Consider the following 16,982-nt stretch of genomic DNA (forward strand, 5'->3'; position numbering starts at 1 on the left):
AACAGGAAGATAGTGGTTTGGGTCATAACCACACCCTTAGGGTAGTGGTTTTGAATGATGGATTAGAAGTGAATGACATGGCGCCGATGTGGAGGATCATGGTGACCATGAGGGTCATGACCACACCCTATAGCCTTAATATCGCTGCCATAGAAAGGATTTTGTTAACCTATATAATATTACCTCATTAAACCCAAAAGAGTTTAGATATCAGTGAGCTATACAGATAAGAGAAGGAGATTAAACTAAATAATAATTATCAATAAGATATTAAACTAATTATATTTTATATTTAATAGGAGGATTATTTATAATATAAGATATTAAATTAAATAATATTTCATAGGAGGGTTATTTATAATTAATTAGAAAGATTAAATTAAAATAATAATTATCTATAAGAGATGGTCTAATATGATGACAAGTGGCCCTAAAGTGGTTTCTTTTATTATATAGTATAGATTAGTGTTACTTTGAGGTAAATAAATTTCACATAAATCTATTTTGTTATCTAGTATCAAAATAACAATGGTCAAAATATGTAATACCATTTGGCCTTCAGGTCGTATGTATATGCAATTACCTGCCCATTTTGAAAATTATGTTTTAAGAATTTATTATAATAAAATATGTATTATCATCCGAACAATTTAAATAAACAAATCAATAGAAAATACATAATATTTAAAATAAGAAGAAAATATAATGCAACTGCGTACATGTGTTGGGAATTATGGATATGGAACACATAGTTGAATATAAGACCAAGAATAAGATTAGTTTTACTTCTTTGTAACTAACTAGTGTTATCCCCGCCCCGCCCACGTTGCAGGGCGACAAGGAGAATATTTCTTAGTTTTATAATATGTACGCATATATTTTAGTTACTTGTACATACTGCTTTTAACACGATCTTAAAAAAAAAATACATCAAGTCAACCCATAAACCAAAACACTATCATAGTTAGCTAAAAAAACAAAACGATGGCAAGCCTGTAATTTTGAGTTGGGGGGCAAAATAGTAATTTGTTAGGACCAACGAACGAGTGCTAGACAGCTGTTTGACACAAAAAGTTACATTGAATCAACAAGTAAAATAAAACACTACTATAGTTAGGAAAAAAAACTAAAAAGATGGCAAGGCTACAATTTTTAACTGAGGCCAAAAACGTAATTTTGCAATAGGGCAAAATCATAATTTTAAACTAAGGACAAATTCGTAATTTTTAGCTGAGGGCAAAAAACATAATTTTGTTTTGAACAGTGGGCAAAATCATAATTTTGAGCTAGAGGAAAAAGCGTAATTTTATTTTGAACTTAGGGCAAAAACGTATTTTTGAACTCAGAGCGAAATCGTAATTTTTAAAAGCGGGGGCAAAATCATATTTTTTAACTAAAGGCAAATTCATAATTTTAAGCCAGTGGCAAAAATATAATTTTATTTTGAACTGAGGACAAAACCGTAATTTTAAACTGGAGGGGTGAAATCGTAATTTTAAACTAGGGATACAATCGTAAATTAAAAGAACGAATGGGGAAATACCAGACAGCTGTCTGAGATGTTTGTCATTGTACCCTAAACTTCCTTTTACATGTATAGTAAATAAATAAATAAATAAATAAATACCAAATAGAGTTTTACTTTTTTGTAGTTAATATCAAATAGATAATGAATTAGGTAATACCTACCTAATTATTTGTATTTGTTTATTTACATCGGGGTTGGTTCAGGTACAAACCATATTCATTCTATAAATCATGAAAACAGATCCTAGCAATTAAAAAAGTTAAATTAGCACTTACTAAAACAATACATACATGAAAGTAGCACTTTTGAATTATATTAGCACATGAAAATTAATCAAGATAATTGATTTTAGCACGTATGTGAATGATATCAGCACTTTTCTTTATGAAAAATTATATCAGCGGATTGAAAATAAAAGAAAGATCCAAATAAAGAATTAATTGTTTGTTAGCATAATTATATGGAATTTAATATAATTGATATTATGTAGGTTATTATTTTACCGTTTCTCTATAATTGGTTGGATGACACATGACACTTTTTAAATGGTTATTACAGTTTGTATGCAAATTGTAGTTTGTATTTGATCATACTCCTCGAAAATATATTGTGATTGACTTGTAATTATTAAATCGTAGAATGTTAGATGAGTATTTATTTAGGTAATAATTTAAAGAAGCTTTTAGATCAAATCAAGATTAGATAATGAGTAATAGGAGCAACTACTAGTAGATTATCTTTTGGGCCTAAGAACATGAGCCGTTGCTAATAGATTAGCTTCATTAGTAAAGGGGACGACACCCTGATAAAATTTGATTAATAACAAAAATAATATTTACAACTTAAGGGCATTGGGTCTCCCGAGATATACCCTATGAGAACACCAACCCTAGAAAACACAAGTGCTAAGATACCTACCACTTGGGATTAGAAAATCCTGACCTAAAGCGAAACTAAATTCCAAGCCACATTTGGCCCGAATGAACAAGAACTCGGATGTTAGTATGGAAGATAACGAGAACTCGGATAACGGTGATTTTGCTCAAGAAGAAAAGCCCACATACGACTTTGAATCTGAGGTTAGTGCCACGTTATCTATTAGTTCCAAATTGGGAGCTTGGTTAGTTAATTTCAATAATTTAGTGAGGGGAGACTATTACGGATGAAGGAATTATTAGGGTGAATCAATGAACTACCTATCCTTAAACATTAAAGGTCTTGGGGGGGGGGGGGGGGGGTCGATAAGCTTCTCTGGATTGAGAATTTGAAGTCGAAAGAGGGTATTAACTTTATATGCATTCGGGAAACTAAGCACGAAGACTTATCTGGTTTTGATTTGTCTAAAGCTTAGGGTGATCAAAATTTTGGGATAGAATTCGTGGGCTTAGTGGGCCAATCAGGTGGCTTACTATGTTTATGGGACCCGATGTGTTTTTAGCACAGTGAGTCGATTAAGAACATGAATTACCTCATCATTAAAGGGAAGTTAAAAGGCAGCAACAAGAGCATAAATATTGTAAATATTTACGCCCCAAGCTCTGGTTGCAAAACAAACGTTGTGGAATAATATTTAACGGGAAATGACGAGGTCTGCGGGGTCCTAGTGTCAGTAAATACCATCAAATGATCCCTGGTTTCGAGTTTCAGGCATGCAATGTCGGTTTGTGTTGGTAACAAGGCTGCTACATGCAGCTGCCAGTTTTTTCGTTACTGGGCAGTCTCTCGCGGGCCGCGAAGAAGATAAGGGGAAGCTTACGCGGGTCGCGACTCTCCTTCGATCAGGTTAAACAAGTTTCAAGTCTGGCAGTGTCAGTCCCTGGTCCTTTAGAACTTTATTACACTTTCATTTTTGGCATTCTTGGCCCCTAAAGTTAGTTTTCAATGATCTTTAAGGTTATAATAAACACTGCTAGGCTTTTGTTCGGTTAAAGGTCACCCGAATACACTAGTTTCTTTCGTTGACACTTTTAGCCCTTATTCTTGAAATCTCTTACAATCATCACCAAATGATACCGAAATCTTGTAAATTTATTATCACGTATTCTTGAGAGTATAATCGAACATTACGAAGCCCCGGGTTCGTTAAAAGGTCACTCAGAGGTAAGAATTAACATGTTGACACGTTTAACCCCTTTGTCTTTTAAACTTTCGATTTCTTTCACAAACGGCTTCTTACGTCCGAATATTTAGTCGTTTAAGAATATGTTCATCGTGTGTGGTCAATCAGAAGCACAAGTTTAGCATATTGGCACTTTTAGTCCCTCCGCATACGTATTTTCATTATTTGTCAACTTTAGTCCTTATAACTCAAACTTTTACATGTTTAGGGTTTAGGACACGTGTCCTCACATAATTGGACATGATTTTTACGAGGTGTTACACTTTTGTACTAAAAATTCTAAATCCCAAATCTAACCACTCCATAAACGCCGTATAACTTTACCTTCGATTCCCCATTCTCAAACAACTCGTCACTCATGGATAATAGGAAAGCTTTTGCAAAATTGTGAGTATACTCAACACCCTTTTTCGTTTACACTTTTGGGTGCAACATGTTTACATTATACAAACTTACACAAACACACATTCTTTATGCAATTAGACAACAATCTAATACATGCATGCTAATATGTTATACTTGATTCGTTTTTCTAGGGTTATTCATTTTGTGATAAACTTGTCATTAACTTTGTACGAGCCTAGCCTTAACATGTATAGCGCTATAGGAGTAACGCACCGCCCGTATTCTTGAGGTCATGTTAAGTCATTCATTCATACTTGCGGTAATCTTTGGGTTGACTTGTTTATTCACATGCCAGTTTATATGTTAATTGATGTGTGTAAAATACAACATATAAATCACATCAATTAAGGCATAAAACTAACCCTTTTTAAGTACTAATGTTGGAAAAAGAGTGTTTTTGTCTTTCTTTTGTATTTTTAGGATGAAATGAGCTTAAATTCACAAAAGAAGCAAAAAAGACAACTAATTCTAGCATAAATACAAGAAAAGGAATAAAAGTAGACTGCCCGGGCCCTCAACGGCATCCTCCAAGGCGAAGAAGAGAAAGCAGAAGTCTGAACACGCCCCGTGCTCAGCCAGCACGGGGCCGTGCCCAAGAAGCAGCATAAAAGACAAACTTATAGAAGCTTCCATTGCCCACCACGGGGCCGTGTCCAGCGGGCACGGGGGCGTGGTGAAAGTACAGCAGGCGCATTAATTGTAATTGCGAATTACAATTAATGAGGAGAGAGAGTGTCAGACGGGCACGGGGGCGTGTCCAGCGGACACGGGGCCGTGCCCAGCCTTCTGTTCAGCCTATAAATAGGAGTGCTTGGTTTCATTCCATCTCATCCCTTGGCACACCACCTCTCTCACACTTCATCCACCACCCACCACCACCATAACACCATCATCCACCACCATCATCAATTGTCCATCGTAGAGTGTGTGAGTCGTCTCGGGATCCAAGATTGATCGTAAGAGTTCTTGACAATCAAGGCCATGTTTGCCTAAGTCTCTTACATAACTTGGTGAAGACAAGTGTTTAGTATAATACTTTTTATTTTTAATCTTTTGCACTTTTTATTTGGTTTTGTATTAATGACTTTAATAACTAGTTGCTTATGTTGAAGGTGATCTTTCCTTATCGTTTGTCCGTGGTGTCTTGGCATTATTTTACTGTCTATATAAAATAAAAGATTTTCACCATTCATATCTCCACGGTCTATATGGAGGTATGTTGGCTACCTGGTCGGGGGTTAAGGGAACGGTTTGGTAAGGGTCTTGCCCTTGTTCAGCGTTTAGAGGTCCTGCTTGGGACCTGGGTCAAATTTAGTAGGATCTCCTTCAATGCCCATAGGTATTGGATGGCGGGGATCCAAACTCTTTGACCCCCTCATAAGTTAACTATTATTAATACTATAACCCGGCTATTTAGGACTGTATCCCTGCTGACTCAGACTACTTAGCCGAGGGTAACGTCACCGCCGAAAGCGGGGCCTACCACAATTTGCATTAATAACTTAATTCATTATCTTTCAATAATCCAACCCTTTAGGATTGTATCCTTGCTGACTCAAACTACTGGGTTGAGGGTAACGTCGCCTTCAAAAGAGGGGCCTACTACAATAACTAAGATAATCTCTTAAACAAGTGCAAAAGTGCGAAAATAATCAAAGGTTATACTAATACACGTGTCGGATCCAAGTGATTCATCTTGTCTATCTGTTTTTATTTTATTTTTATTTTTCAGCATTTAGTTAGTTTTTATTTTCTTAGCTTAAAAAACATTTTTCTCACTTTTTGATTTGATTAGACGTTGAGGATAAACCGGTATTAAAAGCTCTTGTGTCCTTGGACGACCTCGGTATCTTACCAACACTATACTACGTCAACGATGGGTGCACTTGCCCATATGTGTGTTTAGTGTTAGTGAATATCGTGTTTTATAAATTTAAAACTTGGCTAAAAGTGTAAAAAGGGCTTAAATATACATCAAAAATATAACACACTTCACGCACATCAAGTTTTTGGCGTCGCTGCCGGGGACACAAGGATTTTAAGAAAGCTTAAAATCAACGGCCTAATCAGTTTTTCAAAACCTTTTTAAAACGCGCGCAAATTTTTCTGCATTTTAGTTTAGTTTGCATTTACAGTAGCCTGAACACGGGGCCGTGCTCGCTGAACACGCCCCCGTGCTGCATATTTTTAATTAGATACCCAGATACAGAGTCTGAACACGGGGCCGTGCTCACTGAACACGCCCCCGTGCTCAACGTGACCAGTAACTTTAATTAAAACGCCCAGATACAGACCCTGAACACGGGGCCGTGTCCACTGAACACGGGGCCGTGTCCAGCTTCTGTTTCCGTCTTTATTTTTGTTTTCTGGTCCCGAGACTCAGTTGTGATCTGTTGAGTGATTCTTATGGATCAATACTCAGAGGTTACCACTACACCTATGATGAGGATGATTATAGGGGTAATTATTGCACTAATTGTCGTTACGCACGCTCGGTTCAATATAATAACTCATATCAACCATCCAATTCATACAACTATTATGAGGAGGCTAGGTACGAGCCATCAACTTCATACACATCCTATGAAGACCAAAGGTATGAACCTCCTCCCTCATACTCATATTTGGATGAACCAAGGTATGAGCCTTCATACTCATACTTTGATGACTCAAGATATGAGCCACCACCTTCATACTCTTATTATGAGGAACCATGGCGTGAACAACCCACCTCATATGAGTACTATGAAGAACAAAGTTTCGACCCTTATCCATCATATACTTACAATGAAGAACAATGGTGTGAACCATCTACTTCATATGAGTATTATGAGGAGCCAAGGATCGAACAACCGGATTCAAGCTTTGAGGATCCAAATTCTTTTTCTCCAACCGAAGTGACCAATAGGATATTAGAACACATTAAAACTATCGAACGTTACATGAAAGAATCTCGCGCAAGGGAAGAGGAATCCCGCGCAAGAGAAGAATTGAATAGTAATAATAACGTAGAGATAGTTGAAAATGTAAAAATGGAAGAACAAGAAAGTGAAAAACCGACACATGAGTTAAACAATGAAAAAGGTGAGTCCGATAATGTTAAAATTCATGAAGAGTCTAATTTTGAAGAAATTAATCTCTTGTCACCTACTTTCGAAAATCATTGTTTAATAACCCCTCATGCCAAGTTTTTAAAAGAGTTAAACACTAGTGCTAAAATCAAAGAACTAGTGAGTGTTAAGTTAACTAATGATCAAACTTCGCTAATAAAAGAAGACCCTTTTGAAATTAACATTACACCGGTTCCATGTTTCTTTCAAAATTCATTTATTAGTAATATCACTATTGATAAAGATCTTTGTGTTAACATAATGCCTAACTACATTTTTGAAAAATTAAGTATTAGTGATTTTACTCCACTTCAAATTCCCATTTTTCTATCCGATCGAAAAGTGATAAAATCAATCGGTGTAGTTGAAGATGTTTTGGTTCACACAAATCAATTGGTAATCCCAACCGACTTCGTCATCCTTGATGACGCCCCCCTAGTCTTGGGAAAACCTTTTGTACAAACTCATAAACATTGAAAAACCGGAAATTCAACAATCTACTTCTTCAGTTAGGGGCATTCAAAAGGAGCATAGATCTTGAGCGTTCAATGAAATATCCTTTTGGCAATAATGACCCCCTAATTGAAGATGAAGCTGAACCACCCGATACAACTAACGAAGAAGACCACTTTGTCGAGGAAGAGATAGCCATAGAACAAACCTTTAAGGTTCTTAATCTAGATGAGCCACAAAATAAGGTGTCTTCTAAAGACCCACCCATTGAGCTCAAAGAACTTCCTAAAGGTTTGGAATATGCTTTTCTAGGCCAAGATGGTGATTTACCTGTAATTATTTCATCTAAATTAAGTAACATAGAAAAAGAGAAATTAATTAACCTACTTAAAAAACACAAAAACGCGATCGCTTGGAAGCTTGTAGATATTAAAGGAATAAGCCCTTCCATGTGCACGCACAAAATTTTAATGAATGATGACTACAAAACAGTAATTCAACCACAACGAAGAGTGAACCCCAATGTTCAAGAAGTGGTTAAAAATGAAGTCATCAAGCTGCTTGACGCCGGACTAATCTACCCTATCTCCGATAGTCCGTGGGTAAGTCCCGTTCAAGTAGTCCCGAAGAAAGGAGGTATGACGGTAATAACTAATGAGAAAAATGAATTAATACCAACGAGAACCGTCACAGGATGGAGAGTTTGTATAGATTATAGGCGATTAAATGAAGCAACAAGGAAAGACCACTTTCCTTTACCCTTCATTGATCAAATGTTAGAACGACTGTCCGGTCATAAATTTTATTGTTTCTTAGATGGTTTTTCAGGTTACTTTCAAATACCGATAGCACCAGAAGACCAAGAGAAAATAACTTTCACATGTCCCTACGGAACTTTCGCATATCGACGCATGCCATTCGGTCTATGTAATGCGCCTGCAACATTCCAACGTTGTATGGTGGCCATTTTCCATGATATGATAGAAAAGACAATGGAAGTCTTCATGGACGACTTTTCCATCTTTGGAGACTCATATGACCAATGCCTCGATAATCTTGAACGAATGCTATCCCGATGTGAGGAAACTAACCTCGCCCTCAACTGGGAAAAATGCCATTTCATGGTAACAGAGGGAATAGTACTCGGTCACAAAATCTCAAGCGAAGGAATGGAAGTTGATCGAGCAAAAATAGAAACTATTTCTCGATTACCTCCTCCATCCTCCGTAAGAGCAATCAGAAGTTTCCTAGGGCATGCCGGATTTTATAGAAGGTTTATCAAGGACTTTTCAAAAATTTCAAGGCCTCTAACAAAATTACTTGAAAAAGATGCACCCTTCATCTTTGACAAGGAATGCAATCAAGCATTTCTAACCCTCAAGGAAATGCTAGTCAATGCACCTATCATGATAGCACCAGATTGGAAATTTCCTTTCGAAATCATGTGTGATGCAAGTGACTTTGCTGTTGGAGCAGTCTTGGGACAAAGAAAAGAAAAGCATTTCCACCCAATCTATTATGCTAGTAAAACTCTTAATGATGCACAAGAAAATTATACAACTACAGAAAAAGAATTACTAGCAGTGGTGTTTGCTTTTGATAAATTTCGTTCTTATCTTGTTCTTTCTAAAACTGTAGTCTATACAGACCATGCAGCCATCAGATACCTCTTCAAGAAACAAGACGCAAAACCCCGTTTGATCAGATGGATTCTACTCCTCCAAGAATTCGACATCGAAATCAAGGACAAAAGAGGAGCAGAAAACACTGCTGCAGATCATATCTCACGCTTAGAAGACCCAGCTTTGGAAACGACCAGAGACGAGCAAATCAACGAGAAGTTTCCCACAGAATCCTTGGAAATGATGGAGAGTAGACAAGAGCCATGGTATGCCGACTACGCTAATTTCCTAGCTAGCGGTATAGTCACCAAGGGATGGCCACATCATCAAAGAAAGAAATTCTTTGCTGATGTAAAGCATTACTTTTGGGAAGACCCCTATCTTTTCAAAATGTGTGCCGACCAACTCATCCGAAGGTGTGTCCATGGTAATGAAGCACGAAGAATTCTCCGTCATTGTCATGAAGGTCCATACGGAGGACATCATGGTGCCGCAAGTACCGCACGAAAGGTATTTGATTCAGGATTTTACTGGCCAACCATTTACAAGGATGCACAAAACCTTGTAAAGACATGTGATGCCTGCCAGAGATCAGGTAATATTTCTTCCAAACACGAAATGCCTCAAAATGGCATTCTCGTTTGTGAAATCTTTGATGTGTGGGGGCTCGATTTCATAGGACATTTCCCGCCTTCAAAGGGAAACAAATATATACTTGTGGCAGTCGATTACTTGTCTAAATGGGCGGAGGCCGAGGCTCTTCCAACAAATGATGGAAGAGTAGTGGTAAAATTTCTGAAAAAACTGTTTTCTCGCTTCGGGACACCAAAGGCTTTAATAAGTGATAGAGGTACCCATTTTTACAATCATCAAATCGAAAAAATATTAACAAGGTATGGGGTCTATCACCGGGTCTCAACAGCATATCACCCTCAAACAAATGGGCAAGCCGAAGTGACTAATCGAGGTTTAAAACGAATACTTGAAAAAACCGTAGGAATAAATAAAAAAGAATGGGCCGACAAATTAGACGATGCTTTATGGGCTTTTCGAACTGCTTATAAAACCACTATAGGCACAACCCCATATAAGCTTGTCTATGGAAAAAGTTGTCACTTGCCAGTAGAAATAGCTCACAAAGCCTACTGGGCAATAAAAACTGTGAACTTAGATTTAGAAACTGCCGGTAAAAATCGATTTTGTCAAATAAATGAATTAGACGAGCTAAGGAATTATGCATATTCTAACTCCGAAATTTATAAGGAAAGAATGAAAAATTTACATGATAAATATATTAAATCTAATGAATTTCGGGTAGGAGATCAGGTTCTATTGTTTAATTCACGACTTCGATTATTTCCTTGCAAGCTAAAATCTAGGTGGTCAGGACCTTTTTCCGTCACCCATGTTTTTCCGCACGGTGCAGTAGAAATTAAAACTCGAAATGGGATACCATTTAAAGTCAATGGCCAACGGCTAAAACTCTACCGAGGATCCATTGAGGATGAGGAAGAGGAGATCTCACTTCAAACGGTTAACGAATAAACTCATACCCGACATGTTACGAACAGGTAAGTGTACGTTTAAAATCGGTAAGTCTTCTAACCATTTTCGGAAAAAGGGGCATGCACACGAGCACAAAAAAAAAAATTCAAAAAAACCTTGCTCGGCACGAGGCCGTGTCCGCTGGACACGGGGCCGTGTCGAGGCAACTGTCGGGATAAAACCCTCTTTTCACAACAGTTATCTCATTCCACACGCCCCGTTTCGCCGAAAACGCTCTGGTTCCAGGCGATTTTCCGCAGATTTCCGACGTCACTACCACGTTTAACAACATCAAGGTATGATTCTATCATCTTTAGTAGTTAGATTAGTTACTTGCATGTAGTTAAAACATCAAAAATTGGGGAAAAATCTAGGGTTCTTCGTGTTCATCCGGAACGAACTTCAAATTTTTGATGCAATCTGTTAGTAGTAGTTTAGATTAGTGTAGTAGAAAGTAAATAAACATGTATTGTTGATAGATTCGTTCGATTTCCCACTAAAACCCCAAACCCTTGTTTTTGAACCGAAAAAGACAAAATTGGAAGGGTAAATGGTTTGTTTTGGGAAAAACGACACTTAGGGTTTCATTTTCGGGGAAAACCGCTACTATTGGGCTAAAAATTTTTCAGGTTTTCGGAACCGGGACGAAAAATGAAGTTTTTAGGTTACAGACGCCTGGACACGGGGCCGTGTCCGCTGAACACGGGGACGTGTCCAGCCCACTGTTTGCAGTTTCACCCCAAATATCTTTGTTTCGTACTAACTTTTGGTGTATTCTTTCAGATGTCAAAGTTCACAAGGTTCAACGCAAACGAACTCGATGCTAGGGCACGGTATGAGACACTCCAAACAAGACCCGAGGAGTACCCTAGGCGGGCATGTACCGACTTGTTAACCATGGTGAATCAACTTGACCGATTCAACAACATCGTGACAGGGCCACTAGCAGTTGCATTGAACACTCGGCTTCGGTCGGTGCATCAATGCACCATGGAGTTCTACAGTACTTTCAATTTCACCTCGAGGTGTGACCCGTTTGACAATGAAGGGGTTGCATTTTGGTGTGGCGGGACAAGGTACTCGATCTCCATGGCACAGTTCAGAGCTATAATAGGACTGTACGGGGAAGAAGAATCGGGAAATGTGTCACACCCTGGCTTTGCGGAAGCGTGGTTAATTTGGTGTGACTTCTTAATACCGTAGCTTAATCATAACAAAGCTATATGAATTAAAACCATGCAGGATCATCCATTAAGTTTTGAAAACCAAATACAATACCATTGTTTTAACGGGAATACACCCTAACAACCATAATCTTGTTCAACAACCAAACAAACATAAACACAGTTTAAGGACTGTGACTTGTCCAGGAAAGAGTCACATTCCCTAAACCCCGGATGACCTCGGAAACTAGTGCAGCGGGAAAGCGTGCCATACCGTGCCAGATCCTTTAATTCCCTGAAATACATGTAAGTTGAAAAATCAACAATAATGTTGAGCGAGTTCATGCGTTTAATATGTGCGCGCGAATAAACCTTTACAATCATTGTAAGTGTGAATATTTTTGTAAACTCTGGTATGAAAGCAAATGAGGAAGCCTATCAGTTAATGTGTTCCACATGGTCCAACCTGCGGGCGCGTGGGTGGGGATAGGACAAAGTCACCACATGGTCCAACCTGCGGGCGCATGGGTGGTATTACGACAAGGTCACCACATGGTCCAACCTGCGGGCGCATGGGTGGTGTTAAGACGAGGTCACCGCATGGTCCAACCTGCGGGCGCATGGGTGGTGTTTGTTATGCTCAAATAGGCCTATCACTTCTATCCCTCGATCATACTACGAGGACTAATGTTCTTAAGGTTTCACCTACCCAAATCACATAACCTAATAGTTCCTTCCGTAGCTGACCATACCATGTAAGAAACATTCGTAATCATAGTAACATGTATTTCACCCCCGCAGTTTAGAAAACTGAAAACAGTTAAGAGAAAAGGGGGACATGAACTCACAGTGAGTGCGTCACAATATCAAGTAATCCAAATGTCCGAAAGCTGCGCAACGACCTACATGTGCTAATTCTATTAGACGGATGGCCGTGCTTTAGCTTCTTAGTTTATATTTTTGGGAAACGGTTAGACAACCGCTCCGTGTGTCTACTTGATAACGTATTCTCCTTCCCAAGGATGGGGGAATTAATACATGTGTAATTATATCATTTTATTAAGTCCCACTTAATATATTTTATTCCTAATTCCAAAATATATTTATTTTTCTCAAAAACAATATATTTCCTTTTCCATATAATACTTTCCCAAATTAATATTTTGACAACACATGCACTTATGAATATTTCCGAATAAAGCGTACGTTACGTTTTGGCGATTAAGTGGTAATGATAATTACCGTTGTAACTTATATATTCGTCGTGTAAGCGTTTGTATTATTTTGGGTTCATCAACGTTTGTAAATATTATTTTTACTCTAAAAATAATATTTATATATTTTCACAAAATAATCATAAACAGTGTGGTGAATAATATATTTATCGAATAAATATTTATCACATTTAGCTTTGTGAAAATCCCACCTCCGATTATTTATAAATAAAGTTGTGGCGAAATATATTTGAAAACATGTCAAAGTAGTCTAACACTTGTATATAATTCTAAGTGTTAGATTTTAGGAAAATTTCGCCAGAGTTTCCCCTGTAACTGGAGGTGGCCACGCTTTCAAGCGTATCATTTTCTTTTACAAAATCATTTCAATACTTCCTTTAAATCAACCAATCAATTTCCAATACAATCAACAAGTTTCAACACTTCAAATTTGTAGATTAAAATGTGAAATCGCATTATCACACGAACTTGTAATTTTTCCGAAAGTCGTTTTGTAGATCACTTTATATTTAGTGGATCTATACATAAAATAACTTAGTCTTGCAAAAACCCCGTTTTTGGAACAAATCACTTCTTACAACTTCCCGACAATTTTTGTAAAAATGGTTATTTTGCCGGATCTTTCATTTTATAAGTGTTTCTACACTTGTAGACTTTGAAAATCATATTCGTTAACATGTTAACCAACTTTTATAAAACATGATTTTCTCAATACCCGGTCCTACGAATATACCACTTGTACATACGTAGATCGGCTCGTTTTAAATACTATTTTTCATGTTAGAACACTTTTACACAAGTTCATGTTTCCCGTGTGGTGGAGCTTCACCTTTTAACCCTTGTACTGCTAGAAACAAGTGTATGTCAAGATTCGGGATCTTAACAAAGTCGGGTTAAACGATGATGAGAGCCACCACATCATAGATCGGGCCATATTAATCAACATATTCAAATACTACGACATTTACACGCGTTATGAGCTTTTATCCAACGATATACGCATTTTAGTAGACTTTAAGGTTTCATTAAGCGGGTTACCGACATTCAACCGACAAAAATCCTTTTAACCACTTTAGACATGACTAAAAACGAGTTTTAAACATTATACCTCTAGCTCGGGGCTAGGGAAGATTCTAGTCGAAAACTGCGTGGATAATAGCAAATGCACGAGGTCCTTGAGCTCTCGTTTGTCCCGAGCTCCGTTGTAGGTGATCCCCGAGATGTGTATGCACTTGGAATGGAGAGATCAAAAACCGAAAGCGGATGGATGGCAAGAGGGGTGTTTGGCCGTGAGGAGAGGAGCAAGGGAGAGAGAGAGATTTCTTGCTAAGTGTGTGTGTATGTGAGAGAGAAAGGTGAGGGTATTTATAGAGATTTCTAGCTCCATCGTCCAACGGTTCTCCATGCTCCTAGATACTCGCGTAATCTAATAAAATATAATAAAAATTGTACCCTCATGTACTCTCTAGTTGGCCGAATAGTTAGGGTGGTGGGGCCACCCGGTTCGTTTTCAATCGTTCAGTTACGGTTCAGTTAAGTTAAGTTGGTTACTTTAGGGTCTAACCTCGTTAGTTGTTTATTGCGTTATAAGGTGGGTGTTAGGGTAATCAGGGACCCTAACTGGCCCAGAAAAATACCAATAATATTTCTGGCAATATTTTTATGTTCCGGGTATAGTCCGGTTGTTCGGTCGGATGGTAATCCGTTAAAGTGCTTAAGTAATCCTTTAAGCGTCGTAATTAATATTTTTAGCGACACAATTTATTCTGCAAAGTGTCAGGAATATTTCCCCATGTTTTGGCACTTTATTAATTAGCTAGAAGCTAGTGTGTTGATAAAAGTGCTGTGTTTTGTGCTTAGAGTACGTTTTAGGCACATCCAATCTCTGTATCTTATTCCTAGAGACGCAATTATACAACCCTTGTATCCCTACACACACTATGGGTGTAGTAAAACAATTCCGGCTCATTCAGGCCTTTAGAGGCAGTGTCTGCCTGATGCTGGCTATATCAGCATGTCAAATAGGTTATCCGTTCAAGTGCTACTGTGCTTTTGTGCATCATGTTTGTCACTAAAGTTCAGTAAGTAAATAATGTAGTGACGGAAATCAAAGTATGATGCAGATATGTACAAGTATCAACAGTCAAGTAGCAGTTCATCAGTAATCTCAGTCAAGCACAGTAATTAAGCAATAATTAATAGTTAATTAAGTCGTACGGATACCTGGTTTAGTGAGGGTTGTCACATTCTCCCCCCGTTAAAGAAATTTCGTCCCGAAATTTAAGTTCTGCTTGTAGAAGCAGGGTTCTTACGAAATAAGTGGGGGTATTTCTCTTTCATTCGGTCCTCACGCCCCCAGGTGAATTCAGGACCATGTCTGGCATTCCAACGAACCTTGACGAGTTTGACACTGCTCCGGCAGGTCTTATTCTCTTTACAATCCGTGACCTCAACAGGTTCTTCAACGAAGTGGAGCGTGTCGTCAACATGAATTTCGTCAGTAGGAATGACAATGGTATCTTGAGTTAGACTTTTCTTCAGATTGGATACATGAAATGTTTCGTGAACCAAATAGAGTTCAGCAGGTAAGTCCAGCTTGTATGCTACGGTCCCAATTCTTTCCAAAACTCTGAAAGGACCATTATACCGCGGATTCAACTTCCCACGCTTCCCAAAGCGTGCCACACCCTTCCAGGGTGATACCTTCAACAGAACTATATCTCCTACCTCAAACTCCAGAGGTTTCCTGCTTCGATCCGCGTAGGCTTTCTGGCGGTCACGAGCCGCACTGATGCGATCTCGGATCTGTGCAATCTTCTCTGTGGTTTCCTAGATTACATCAGGACCAACCAACTGTCTATCACCGGCGTCAGACCAACAGAGCGGTGATCTGCATTTGCGCCCATATAAGCTTCGAAAGGCGCGGCACCAATACTGGTGTGGTAGCTGTTGTTGTTTGAAAACTCAACCAGAGGCAAATGCTTATCCCAGCTACCGCCCAAATCCATAACACATGCTCCCAGCATGTCCTCTAACGTCTGAATCGTCCGCTTGCTTTGACCGTCGGTCTGCGGGTGAAAAGCGGGGCTCATATTCATCTTTGAGCCAAAGGCTTCTTGGAAGGATTGCCATATCCTTGATACGAATCTCTCATCTCTATCGGAGATAATCGAGAGAGGTACTCCATAGCGTGTAACCATCTCTCGCACGTATATTTCGGCCAATTTGCTCGTATTATGCTTTTCTCGGATAGGTAAGAAGTGTGCTGACTTCGTTAATCGGTCTACTACCACCCAGATAGTGTCATGGCCTCTAGGCGTTCTTGGCAACTTTGTAATAAAATCCATGGAGATTTGTTCCCACTTCCACTTGGGAACCTCTGGTTGTTGCAGAAGTCCTGAAGGCTTCTGGTATTCCGCTTTAACCTTAGCGCAAGTTAAACATTTGCTCATATAAACAGCCACATCGCCTTTCATCCTAGGCCACCAATAATAATCTTTAAGATCTTGGTACATCTTATCCGCTCCAGGGTGGATAGAGTACCGCGACCTGTGAGCTTCATCGAAAATAACCTTCCTTAAACCACCAAACAGAGGAACCCAAATCCTTAAAACACATCATTCCTTCCCTGTTTGGTTCTAATAACTTCTCCATCCCACGGAGATACTCTTCTTCAAGGTTTCTTTCTTTGAGAGCTTCCTTCTGCGCGGCACGAATGCATAGAGGCAAGTCGGTTCGAATAACCATCTCCAAAGCCCTAACCCTTATGGGCTTGATCCTCTCTTTTCGACTTAGGGCATCG

This window comes from Helianthus annuus, chromosome 10 (assembly GCF_002127325.2).
Source record: "Helianthus annuus cultivar XRQ/B chromosome 10, HanXRQr2.0-SUNRISE, whole genome shotgun sequence".
NCBI lineage: Eukaryota > Viridiplantae > Streptophyta > Magnoliopsida > Asterales > Asteraceae > Helianthus > Helianthus annuus.